The 12,759-nt window shown below is 43.5% G+C and overlaps 1 long non-coding RNA gene across 1 annotated transcript; it reads left to right on the top strand.

Moving 5' to 3' along the window:
* The first annotated feature begins 3,737 nt into the window (after positions 1 to 3,737).
* On the top strand, positions 3,738 to 9,063 carry LOC142803800 (uncharacterized). Its single transcript, XR_012894295.1, has 3 exons — positions 3,738 to 3,934; positions 5,263 to 5,348; positions 5,713 to 9,063. It is a non-coding gene; the product is annotated as an uncharacterized LOC142803800 (long non-coding RNA).
* The last annotated feature ends 3,696 nt before the right edge of the window (positions 9,064 to 12,759 follow it).

Here is a 12,759-nt window from a genome sequence, read left to right as displayed (position 1 = left end):
GGTAATTTTTTCATCCACTTTTCTTTCTTCTTATTTACATTCCATTAATGTTAATAACTTCCCCTGTACATTCCTTGGCATTACTGTCTGTTATATCTCATTATTATTGTGTTAAAAACACGGAAAAACGAGCCCTTAGGTATACACTTCTTTCCCTTATATATATATATATATATATATATATATATATATATATATATGGATGTATATATATACAAGCACATACGTCTGCTTTGCAGACGAACACACAAACATCCACGCTACATAGAACACATCAGCACACAAAAGTGCTTCAGTCTACCTACTACAACACGGAGACACGGCGAAACTGCAGCGAAACACACAAAAAATTCGGCGCATGTTGCTGAACTAGCGGAAGCCTGTTGCGACAGCAGCGCCGCTTTCAGCCACCGCTCGCGGCGGTGCCGAGCACTGGACAGATTCTACAAACGTTGGTTGGCATAAAGCCCAATGACGGTATTCAGGTTCCGACGCTGCTATGCGAGTTTTTTCCCTAACATCCAGGCAACAAAGACACTTGGGAATGAAAATTACAAGCTGCCCTTATAAACGATTCGACATCCAAATGACAAACCACTGATTGCCGTCAAGATCACGTTCGTGACCAACTCAGTTATTGAAAAAAGCCGTACAGCAATCCGCATGTGAACAGCGCACCTTTGAGGGTCGCATTCTTAAAGCCTACCAGCACTAGGATTCTTACGTAAGACAATGCCGCCTTCACAGTTTTAAGCCTCTTTGCAACAGGCCACGGGACGGCTTTAGGCTCTCCCATAGTCGAGTACTAAGTACTCGAAATCGTTACCTACTTGTTCGACACACACAACAACACTGGGCAATCGCTCTAAACTAATCTGGACGTCAATTATGCTCTCCCATTGAAGAGTACATTATACTCTAAATCGATAAACACTTTTCCTAAACGCACGATGCGGCTTCATCAAGTGTGAGGCCCAAGGGACGGCTTCGGCTCTCCCATAATAGAGTACCCAATCGTTACCCAATTTATCTAAATACGGCATGTAAGCAATTTTTGTCGACACGCTCTCGTGAAATATGAGGCGCACGAGACCATAGAGTTTCCTAAAATTAACTAGAGGGGACTCTGTCGCTGCGATCGTTCAGCGACCATGGGAATGAAGGGTAGTACACACATTTGCCTAGTCTTCGTATTTTCGGGCAACGAATGGTACTTGCGGCTTCGTGTATTGCTGTGTTTCGGTTTTGTTTTGAAAGAAAGATTCAACCCTTTTGAACTTCGTAACCCGATTTGGAAATGTAAGTATAAAAGAATAAGGTGGTGAATCGCAACCGCTGACAATTTGCTCATTTTTGTTTCGTGAGAGAACAGCTCAAAGTTTTACAAACACACACGAAGCCAAAAGCTGGCCAGAAGTACGAAAATTAGACAAATGTGTGTACTACCCATCATTTCCATGCTCGCTGAAGCGCCGTGCGTTGCAGCTTCCATAGACACTCGCGCCAGAGTTCTCTCTTGTGTATATTAGAAAACTCTATGCACGGGACAGCTTTTTGCACTTCCATAGTAGAGTTCCAAGTTCTCTAACTCGTTGAAAACTTTTGCAAAACACATGAAAGCTTCGCTTGAAAAGGCACAGAATAAAGGTGAAAAAAAAACATATCACAGGTGATTGGTTATAGTAATGTTACTAGGTGTCTTAAAATTATCGCTCGTCAATAAAGCATGTTTTCATGCAGCAATAACTTCATCTACATTACACTGCTTTTAATTCTTCCCAGATGGCCCCGACCTCATACCAGGAGTAGTGCAAAGTCTACTTGAAACAATCGGATTCGGTGCTCACGGAGTCAAAGCAGGGTCGTTGGCCTCGAGATTCCACACAGTAAAAATTTTTGCACCCAAAAGGGTGTAAAAAGGGTGCTTTTACGGAAAAGCACCCTTTGCAACACCCTTTAACACCCATAAATGGTCGATTGAAAAAAAAGCACCCCTTTGTTAGGGTGCTTGCCTCAATAGCACCCTAAAATAGGCTCTAAGGGTGCTTTTGTGCCTGAGAAACGTGTAGGTGCCGATTCATCAGATGGAATATGCAGCATAAGACGAACACATAATTATAATATTTGGGATTTTACGTCTCAAAAACCTCGATATGATTATGAGGGTCGTCGTAGTGGAAGGCTGCAGAGATTTTCACAGTGCAAAGGCTTCTACCTTTTCGCCTCCGCCTTAATTCGACTGCCACGGCCGGCATCGAACCCGCGATCTTCGGATTGGCGGCCGAGCAGCGCAGCTATACTGCACGAATATGTGGACGTTGCGTTAAATGACGGCCTAATTGACTTAGAATGTGTGAAGGTGCTCTCCGAATACAGCAGAATGTCAGCAGAAGCAAATCGCGTTTCATCTATAATGGCAATTAACTGCAATCCATGTTACGAAAGCTTTCCTTAGCGTTGGTTATAAGCTGCATGTTTGCTATGGATTATATACACACAAATAATGTTCGCCCGAGTATGGGTGGGTGTGTGTTCGTGTAAGCGCGATTGTGTGTACACCCGTGCATGTGTGCGTGTGCGCGTATGTGCGAGTCCGTGCTTGTGTTAAGCGTGCCTGTGCACATGTGTACGCCCATGCATGCGTGCGTTTACGGTCGCATGTGTGTGTGGCCGTATGTGTGTATACGGTATGTGTGTGCGCCTGTGAATTAGTATGCGTGTGTATCAGCCCGTGCACCCTCGAATTTCGTGTGTGTGTGTGTGTGTGTGCGGGGGGGGGAGGCACTGCTTCTTATTGTTTAAGGTCCCACACCTGTTCAGACTGGGAGTCTATATGGGAGGTGGCTTAAGGAATGGCGGTGGTCAACGCACTGTACACGGACTATTCAGTACATGGAAAACAGCTGCACAATTTCGTACCTGATCGTTGCTTACGAACTTGCTGTGGTAGCTGATTAGCTACGCTGAGGTGCTTCTACGCTCGAAAACGTGGGTTATGAACAATTCCCACGGAAAGCTGTCACTGCACTTATGCACAACCATCGTTTATATTAACAACGTTTAACAAGAACGCGCCCTGCCTTTGCTACAGGTGCTTAGCTAGCTCATTGGGCAACCATATGGAATTATGTGCTGATCATTTGGTCAGCAAAAAGTTTGTTATAACAACCTCGGCACGTTTCGTGGTGCGTGCAAGCCTTCTAAACATCCGCGAGTGTGGATTAATTTGTTCCAGCTTCGACTACGCATTCAGAGTTTGCGGCACCATACGCGGAAGTGCCAGACACAGACAATGCAAAAAAGGAATTCCTCTGGAAAAAGGTGTAGCGATGCTCTCCCGCTAATGCCACCGAGGACGAAATAATTATTGTTTCTGGTCATTCCATGGTGCACTTTGTTTTCCGCAAGTTTTGCTTCACTATTTTTCGCCCACTGCAATCGCATTCCGTCAAAATACTCAAAGAACCCGAGGCTGGTAAATAGCCTGCGTCGCTGTGCGACTGGCTGGAAGGAGAGTCGCCATTTACAAGGAGTCATTCCGGGACGAACGGCCGTCCGCCGTATGCGCTATAGCGTTTGCCTTTCGGCGCCGTCCTGGCGGGTTTCAAGCTCCTCCCCCCCTTCCACCGCGCTCACCACGGCCAGCGTTGCTCCCTCAACGGCGGCGTAGATAAGCGAGTAGTTGCGTCACCGAACACCAGCGTCGACAGCTGCGGCGCCGCCAGTGCCTCCTCCTTCTCTATCTCAACGTCGCTCTCTCTGTCTCATCGTCTTTCAAATGCGTTGCGTTGGTCTGGGGTCTTGGCCGCTGTGTGTGTGCTAGCGAACAGGCGCATATTCAATGGTGGTCACGCATGACACCGTGTTCGAAGTGACGCTCGGATTAAGGAATATTCATGGAGTGGCGGACACGGACAACGTGGGCCTGTTAACGGTGAGTGTACTGTTTTCGTAGGCAGTAATCATACAGCGCTAGCTGGGCGCCTGCAGCAGCTCTGCCGAAGTAGGCTGCCAACCATTTACTACAGCATGCGTTCGCGGGCCTGTTGCAGATGCCCGATTAAACGTGTGACTTAACGAGTTCACACTGTTATGCGCGATGTTGTGTAAGTGCCTGCATCACTCATACAGTGAGTGATGTGATCACTTAACAAGGGCGGGATTAGTTGCTGATCGCACGTTGTCTCTACACTGCACAAAGTGATTGATATTGTTTTAAGATGTGCATTGGGCTACATCGTAATAACATTTCTATTAATACTCAAATGTGCAACATGCTTCTGTAGGTGTAAGCGTAAAAAAGAAAGAAAAAGCAAAAATTATGTACAGAGGCGCACTGTACGAAATGGCTTTTTTTTTTTTTTTGCTTAAAGACGGTATAGTTGCAGGTGCTGATATGCCGCGATGCTCCCAGCACGTGCGCCTCGGTCTTTTAAGCTATTTAGGACAAGTGCCATCAGCAACAGGGAAAGATCTAGCAGACTTCCAAAGGCGCGTTGTTGTGGCCATCGCCGTGCGTTGTTTTCCCTCGTTTCTGTTTGCTGTTTTTGTGCTTCGCTTTCATCTGCGATAATGTTCGGCGTTATAACAGAATCGAGAGAGTATACGTGACTCTGTTGGAGCTATGTGCGGTAGCTCTAGCATAAGCCATGGCTGCTGCAACGTAGTCGGCGTCCGCGCGCGTTGGTGTCGTTCGAGCGCTCTTACTTGCGTGATTGTGTTTAACTGAGTATTTAGGCACGGGTTACGTTTGTAAATCCCGTAGTGAATAATCGCTAATAGCGTGCCCCTGACTGCCATCAGAGGATGGGCTTGGTTGTCGAAATATGCCAGACGCTTTTTCTGAAAGCAAGCTTTGAATTTTTTTTTTAAAAAGAAGTACTTTCATACGTGCAAGGCAGTGCCTATTGCAGGCCCGCAACTCTTTAAAAACTGGACGAGCTATCACATCTTTTATCAAATTACAATGAAGTAAGATGATTGAATTATAGATGACGAATTTCTGTGCTAGATTAGGTCACACAAAACACATGTTCGCAGCCCTACGTCTAGAAAGCAGGCAAATAGGAAGCACAGCGTCGAATTTGGATTAGATTCCATTGACGGAGCGTCTTGTGGGAGTAGAAAGAACGAGAAAATTGTTCATTTTTGATGCCCTTATAGAGGCAGTCGGAATTGCACTGATTGGTGACTTGTAACAATTCCTCAGATTGTTAGAGGCGTGATTAAAGTCAGTAAATCTTTTACTTTTTTTTTTTGCAGACCTCTTCGCTAGTGCCACGCCCAAGATCATTTGTTCTCATGTAAAAGAGAAAGCAGAGATGTCTTCACTGTTTGTACATGAAGAGGTAAGTTTCTTGTGCATTTTGATTAATGTTACATGTTCTGAACGTTGTACTTTAGGAATTGTTTTTCACACTGGCTCACTACTCTAGAAGGAATTTGACTCTTAGGTGAGTTCAGGCTTTCGTAAGTGCCATTTTTGAGCTGTAGTCTTAAACTTCATCTCATTTCGGGAATTTGCTGTATGCTCGAAAACTCTTATCTTTATCATACGAAATTATTGGAGTTTATGGGTTGTATGCTTCGAGTTCAGTGTAATGTCAATTACACGCCATTTCGAAGGATACACACTACACATTCTTTATATATGGTGCTGCCAGAACAGCCCGAACATCCTTTTATGAGAAGTCATATTTGCTCTTATTACAGGATGGGAGGGTGCCGCTGACGTCCTGCGTAGTCTACCCCCCGGCCCCAGCCTAGAGCAAGCCTACTTCCTGAACCTCCACATGGATAACCGAAAAATCTTCCGTGTCAGTAATAACGAAGAAGGAGTGACAGCACTGATGAGTTGATTTTTTTTATTTTCAACATTGTCTACGGCCGCAAGGCCTTTAACATCCACTGTGATTGAGCGGCTTTTTCTCGGCGTGAGTTTGGAGTTTATCAAAGAAGTTGTTCAGGCAGTACGACGCTGAAAATTTTAGTGTCACAATGCCTGAACAACTTTTTCTAGTGTGGTCATGGTAGATGAACAAACATTGTTATTTGTGTAAGTTATTTTGCTTAAATATAGCTGGACCATTCCATGCCAAACGTTCCAGCCACTTTGGCGACCATCTAAATTGTATTTGAAAAAAAAAAGTGCTGACTTACTGCGTTGAAAACAGTGAACTGCTAGAATATTTCAGCGAGAAAAAAAGTTTTGTTCATGTGGCTGGCTTATAACTTCCTGGCATAATGCCGTCTGTGTGCTGTTTGTGGAAAATTTCGTTTTAAAACTACCGCTTATTTTTTCTAAAGCAAATTCGGTCTACCTGTTAAGCAAATGTGCTTCTGTAAGGTATTTGAAGCTGAATAATAATAGTGCAATTTTTTTGCCACATTTGCTTCCAAGAATAAAGCCAAAAGGTGTTATGTTTGCATTTTTTATTGCAATATTGCACTTTGTGTGAATATCTGAGCAGTGAATACTTACTCCACAGAAGGTATATTATGAGGAAAAATATCTTTAGACTTCTCAAGCTGCTGAAATATACGAGAAAATATCACGAATTTCACAAAATTGTGATTTTGGTCCGTATTGAGATGCAATTTGCTCCATGTTGTGATACAATGAAAACTCATCATTATACCTAAATTGTAAGAAAATGAAATTTTTTCTGTAATAAAAATCGTATCGCAAAAAGGACAGGAAAGAGCGCTGTCAACTGAATTTTATTGAAGGTGCTACGAGCGTTTTTATACTGAGCACAAGACCAGGGCTCATCTGCAACAACACATGTGTGACCATGACAAAATAATTTTAACCGAGAAAAGAATACTCTTTTTCGGAAAAGATAAGTGAAGGTGTACTGATGCATTGATCCTTGGCCTTCCTAATAAAGAGTTCTAAAATCTCTCATTTTTCTGCTTGCTTTTTTTTTTCAAAAACCGTGTTTTATGAAACCTAGGACTACACTTACATTCTTTACGGTGCCCGGCCATGAGACTACTATAGCCCTTCTTAACATTTAAAGCATGCTGTCTTGCTTGATCATTGAAGCATTGCCCAGTTTGTCCTATGTTTACTTTTCCACGTGTTAGCGGTATCTCATACACATTATATTTGCATTCAGTAAACCTATTCTAGCTACGAATGGTGCAAGATTGACTATTCCTGTTGCTGTAAGTACATGCACTTTTGAAAGCTTGCAAGGGGTAGAAAACAACAATGTCATATCTGCTGGCTCTTTTCCTAAAATTGTGAGACACCTTATGTACATAGTACCGTGTGACATGCAAAGGTGATTGGTCATTCTCTTTTTCTTTTGGTCCTGTTTCCTTTAACTTTAGTTTCTGCAGGAGGGTTTCGCAAACAAGTGTGATGATGCTGTTGGGGTATTGGCTGGTGCTATCAGCCCAGGAGTGCTAAGAATGTTCTGTCTTTTCATAGTGGGCATTCAAAATTAGTAGAAAGAGGAATTGATACCACATGTACTCAGGCCACCCTTCAGAAGTCATGTTAGCACAAGGGTGAGGTCAGGTTTAAAAACCAGATTAAAAGACTAAAAGATGCTGGGTATCCCAACAGAATCATCACACCCGTTTGCGAAACCCTCCTGCAGAAAGTAAAGTTAACGAAGACAGGACCAACAAAAAACAATGACCAAAACCTTTGCATGTTATACCACATCATGTGTCTCACAATTAAAAAAATAGCCAGCAGATATGATATTAGCGTGCTGTTTTCCACCCCTTGCAAGCTTTCAAAAGTGTGTGTACTAAACAGCAACAGGAATAGTCAATCTTGCCCCATTCGTTACGAGAATAGGTTTACTTAATGCCAATTTAACGTTTGTAGAAGGATTTTTTATCAGGTAAACCAATGATCAGTGCATCACTACACGTTCACTTATCCTTTCCGAGAGGGAGTATTCTTTTCACAGTTAAGATTATTTTGTAGTGCTCACACGTGTCGTCGCGCATGATTACGGTTCTTGTACTCCGTATAAAAGCGCTCGTAGCACATTCATTAAATTCAGTTGACAGTCGGTGCTCTTTCCTGTCCTTTCTGTCTCTTCCTAAATTTGTCGCGCTGTGACTAGCACACAACCACGATGAACCAACTCTCCCAAGTTAAGCTCTTGTTACGTAACACGTAGACCGAGTTTCGTATGGAAAGAAGGAGCGGTGCTTTTAAAATAAAATTTTTTACATACAACACCTAGACGGCATTCCAGGAAGTTCAGAGGGCAGCCACGTGACCAAATATTTTTCCTCTCCTAAATATTCCAGAAGTTCACTATTTTCAATGCAGCACGAGTTTTTCGAATACATTTGAGATGGTTGCCAAAATGGCTGGGACATTTGGCATAAAGTGACCCAGCTGTGTCATTAGCCATAATTATGCATTACCTCTTTTGTTTTTTGTGTGTTTTGACTCAGTTTTGTGTTCGTTTTTAGCTTATTGTGTTTCTGATCATTGTATTGGTTTCTTAAGTATTCGCTAAAGATATATGTGCGAAAACCCGTATATGTTTGCATGTACATCATTTCTCATAACCAATTGTTATACATGCAGGAATACAAAGCTTAATCCACTGTGATTGTATACATTTGAAAACACTATCCATATATATTTTTGTGTGCATCACTTCTTGGGAACGATTGTGTACATGAAGGCGTATATAGTGAAATCATGGTGATTGTATATATTTGAAAGAATCATAAGTATATATTTGCCTGTATTTCATTCCTATTAACCGATTGTGTACATGAAGGAGTATTAAACTGGAAACAACGGGGATTGTAGATACTTGAAAGAATTATAGGGATATATTAGCGTATATTTCATTTGTAGTCTCTATGTACTTGAAGCAGTATACTAAACTGAAACCAGTGTAGTTGTATGTTGCAAAGAATTGTCAATGAAGTGAAACTGAATAAATATAATAAACATTTGAGGTGTTGCATGTGTAGTGTACGTATACGTGAACGTATATCTGGTGAAAAAGTTGTGTGGCAGAAGAAAAGTTTATGTTTTATTTGCCTATTAAATAAACGCAATATGCAAGGGCAGCAAGGCTTCATTTTTTGTAACGCGCATTATGCATATACTTTGAAGTATATATAGATCCAGCAGAAGTTCATACACGATAGTACGCGTTTATATTTTTGCCCAGACGCAATGAATGGAGCTCGACAGGTGGTGCACCATTGATAATCAGGACCACTTTCTTCAAGTAGTGTGTAATCAGTGCATGCTGATATCTATTAGTGCAGTCTAAAAGAATACTGGCACCCCTGCCATGGCGGGCACTCAACACCCTTGTGCACCCTTCTCGCACCCTCCTCAGAGGGTGCTAAAAAAGTGATGGACATCGAAGGCACCCTTCCTTAAGGGTGTTTTTGTAACACCCTACAGTTTTTTTACATGTACACCCTATTCTAAGGGTGCATGAAAAAGCACCCTTTTTGGAAGGTGCTGAATTAACACCCTTAGGGCGTCGTCCACGGGACAAGCTCATTTACACCCTGCTGGGTGTAAAAATTTTTACTGTGCAAGCACGCTTCAAGCCGTTCACCGGCAAAGGAAGTATATTTCGGGCACTGCGGCGCTGGAGGAACCGTGGCATACCCGTATGGCTGAAAATGCTGATATTAGCCCTCGGCACAATGGTCCTTGTTGCGTTTTCCGCATTCGTTTTGGACATACTGGTGCCGCACTTCATGGTGGTCTATGTATAACCTCCGAAGCAGATTCATAAAGCTTTACACAGTGACAGCAAGGGAGCACTGGCACTGCCCTTATGTCCTCTACATTTGTTCTAAACGTTCTAATAAATTCCTTCTCACGCAGAGACTTGTAGCACTTTGTGATGAAAGCTTGCGTATATTGTATATAGAGGCATGCAATTACACCCCTAAAAATGTATGTTGGTTAAGGGAACGAAATACGTGACCAGGAGAGTATCTGTTGGGTGAAAATTATTGAATCTGCCCGCACCGAATACAAAGTACTGCATTATAGAGGAACTATGTAGCATTATAGATTTCAACTTACCTTGTTCATGCTCGAGGCATCACTGCCCGTTGGCTCACCACTGGTCATAGGGTCTTGTAGTGCGGCGATAATAGGACTCAGTAGGTGAGGGGCTGCCCCACGCCAACATTAACGAAAGCAAGGCTCGGTAGAAAGAGTGAATCAATAAAAAGTGCACACATATACTTGAGAATGAGCCCTAATAAGGGGAGCTCCCCTGATTTCGACAGTGTTCGTGAATTGGAGGTGGTCCCACTTTTATGACGGCAAAACAGGTTGTGCAGCATCAGCCTTGCTTTGATCAAATATGGGAGGGAAGGGAGGATCGAATCCACAAGGCATTTTCTTTATAAAAGCACTGTCGATTTTAGTAATAATGCGTGTATATCATTCCTCTTCCTTCCGCCCTCGTTAGCTTGAGGCTTAACAAATGACCTGAGAATGATTGACTGATTGCCGTAGTGTTGAAAGGGGTGAGCTGGCATTTCTTTTTGCACCACGGATCCTTCTTTCGAAACGCAATATTTTTTTCTAGAAAGAAAGACAGCGAGGGAGTGTTACAGCGCACCACAAGCATGCAGTGCCGACTTGCTTCTACCACCTCCTTATCAGTCGACTTGACATCAACTAAAACTGATAGTCCGTTCGTGGTTGGCTGTGTCTAAGGGGTGTCATTAAGGAACTTGTCAACCTTTGGTCACGCAGGCTGAATATGTCGCAGGGCCGTACACTGATAGAATGATTCGCGGTGAATGTCTTAAGATAAATACCACTATGTGCCATTGTCATAGCACCAAAATAGACATATCCACGGCTTATTCAATAACCTCACCTTCTTGTCTCTCTGCTACACTGACCACTGCTGAGTCGCAGTGGTAGGACCAGCGATAACTCATCTTCGCAACGTTTTTCTCGTGCACTTGTTTTTCCTTACTCAATAATTATTTTTCTCATAATACAACCTAACTATAAGGCAAGAGTAAAAAGATGTGGAAGACGGAAATGGTGATCACTTTCTGACGAGGCTGGGCCAGGAAGACGGGAAGCACCGAACGATGATAAAAAGAGAATAAAGCAAACAAGAGAAAACAAAAAAAAAACTCTAGCAAGCAAGTAGCAAGGGCAGTACTTGTGTGTTACTTGTCGATAAACGTGAGTGAGCGTGGCCTTCCGGCATCGTGGAAGAGCCGAGTACCACGATCGAACTACATATTAGCCTTACCCCCGTATTCACGAACGATCCTCGACTCGGCTTTCACCCTTCACTGGACAAGGTTGAGCACTGCGCCGCTGCTCGGCTGAAATTGACGCTGCTCTGCTCGTGAATCGCACCACATTATCCCTGATATGCAGTGACTTGCCGTGCCTAGAGAGGACGCTTCCATCGGCTTTCTCAAGTGAAGGTGAAGCGTTGCGTGAAGGGACGTTCTAGAGTACAGGGGTTAGACTGCGAAGCCAGAGGAATTGCAGTAAGGTCGGTCGCCTGATCTGAAACTATGTTATCGTAACGAGTGGCAGTGCTACTAAGGCTGATATTGCTACAGGTGCGGAAGTTAGCCGGTGAAGCCAGGAATTGCGTGATGCACTTGATAACAATTTCCACAGTTCAACTAAATATCGCCCCGCCGTGGTGGTCTAGTGGCTGAGGTACTCGGCTGCTGACCCGCAGGGCGCGGGTTCGAATCTCGGCTGCGGCGGCTGCATTTCCGTTGGAGGCGGAAATGGTGTAGGCCCGTGTGCTCAGATTTGGGCGCACGTTAAACAACCCCAGGTGGTCTAAATTTCCGGAGCCCTCCACTACGGCGTCTCTCATAATCATATAGTGGTTTTGGGACGTTAAACCCCACATATCAATCAGTTCAACTAAATAAATAGGCAGCCCGTGCTTGGCTATAAACAGCTTTGTGACACAGTATTTAGGGCAGCCCGGGGGGCTGAAGAAATTTTCTGTTGACTTTTCTTAGTGGTTGCTATAGCTTTCAAACTTTTCTGATAAGCTGTAAGCGCACATGAATGAGCAGATGCAGCCACAAACATCTCGAGTTCATTGTTAGCGCTTACATTTCGTTTCATCGCTATAGTTCATCAGTGGCCCTCGTGGCTCATCTACTAACTCTTCGTATTGTGCGAAATCCAAAGAATGAAAGCAGAATAAAGGTGTTACATTAGTCTTCAAGTAGTGTCTTTTAAAGAATGCTTCATGCTAGTAATGAGTGTTAGGAGAGAAGCAGGCAGTTGCATTAACCTAGGCGCTTAAGCAGAGGAATACAAATCGAGTACGATAAAAGCTACCTTTTCCTTATTTAAATACTTCAAAATAATGTAAACACCAAAGACAGAACTTCAAAATACTTTTTAAATCAGCGGAGGTTCAATGACGAACTACTGGCATACATGACGTACTGTGCAGTGACGCAGCCAAGGGAGGGGGCTGGGGCACTTGCCCTCTTTTTAGTCGCTTTGTGCTGATACAATTTAGCAACTAAGCGGCGCTACTATCACAATATCATTCCTGAGCACTTTTACATTGAAAAATGTCTGCACACGAGAAAACGTCTCCCGGTGTTTGTCAAGACTTAGGCACTATGAGATGTTGGGCAGGAATCTCAGCCGCGAACGCTGTAAGTTGGCTCCGTGACGGGATTAAGGTTGCAGCGGTAGTCATACGTGTTCTCGCCGGAACAGATCTCGCCGAAGTCGACCACTATGATAAAAAAATTCGGCAGATACCA

The sequence above is a fragment of the Rhipicephalus microplus genome, chromosome 3 (assembly GCF_043290135.1).
Source record: "Rhipicephalus microplus isolate Deutch F79 chromosome 3, USDA_Rmic, whole genome shotgun sequence".
In the NCBI taxonomy this organism is placed as follows: Eukaryota; Metazoa; Arthropoda; class Arachnida; order Ixodida; family Ixodidae; genus Rhipicephalus; species Rhipicephalus microplus.
The sequence above is the reverse complement of the archived record's forward strand: the minus strand, read 5'-3'. Positions and strand labels throughout refer to the sequence as shown.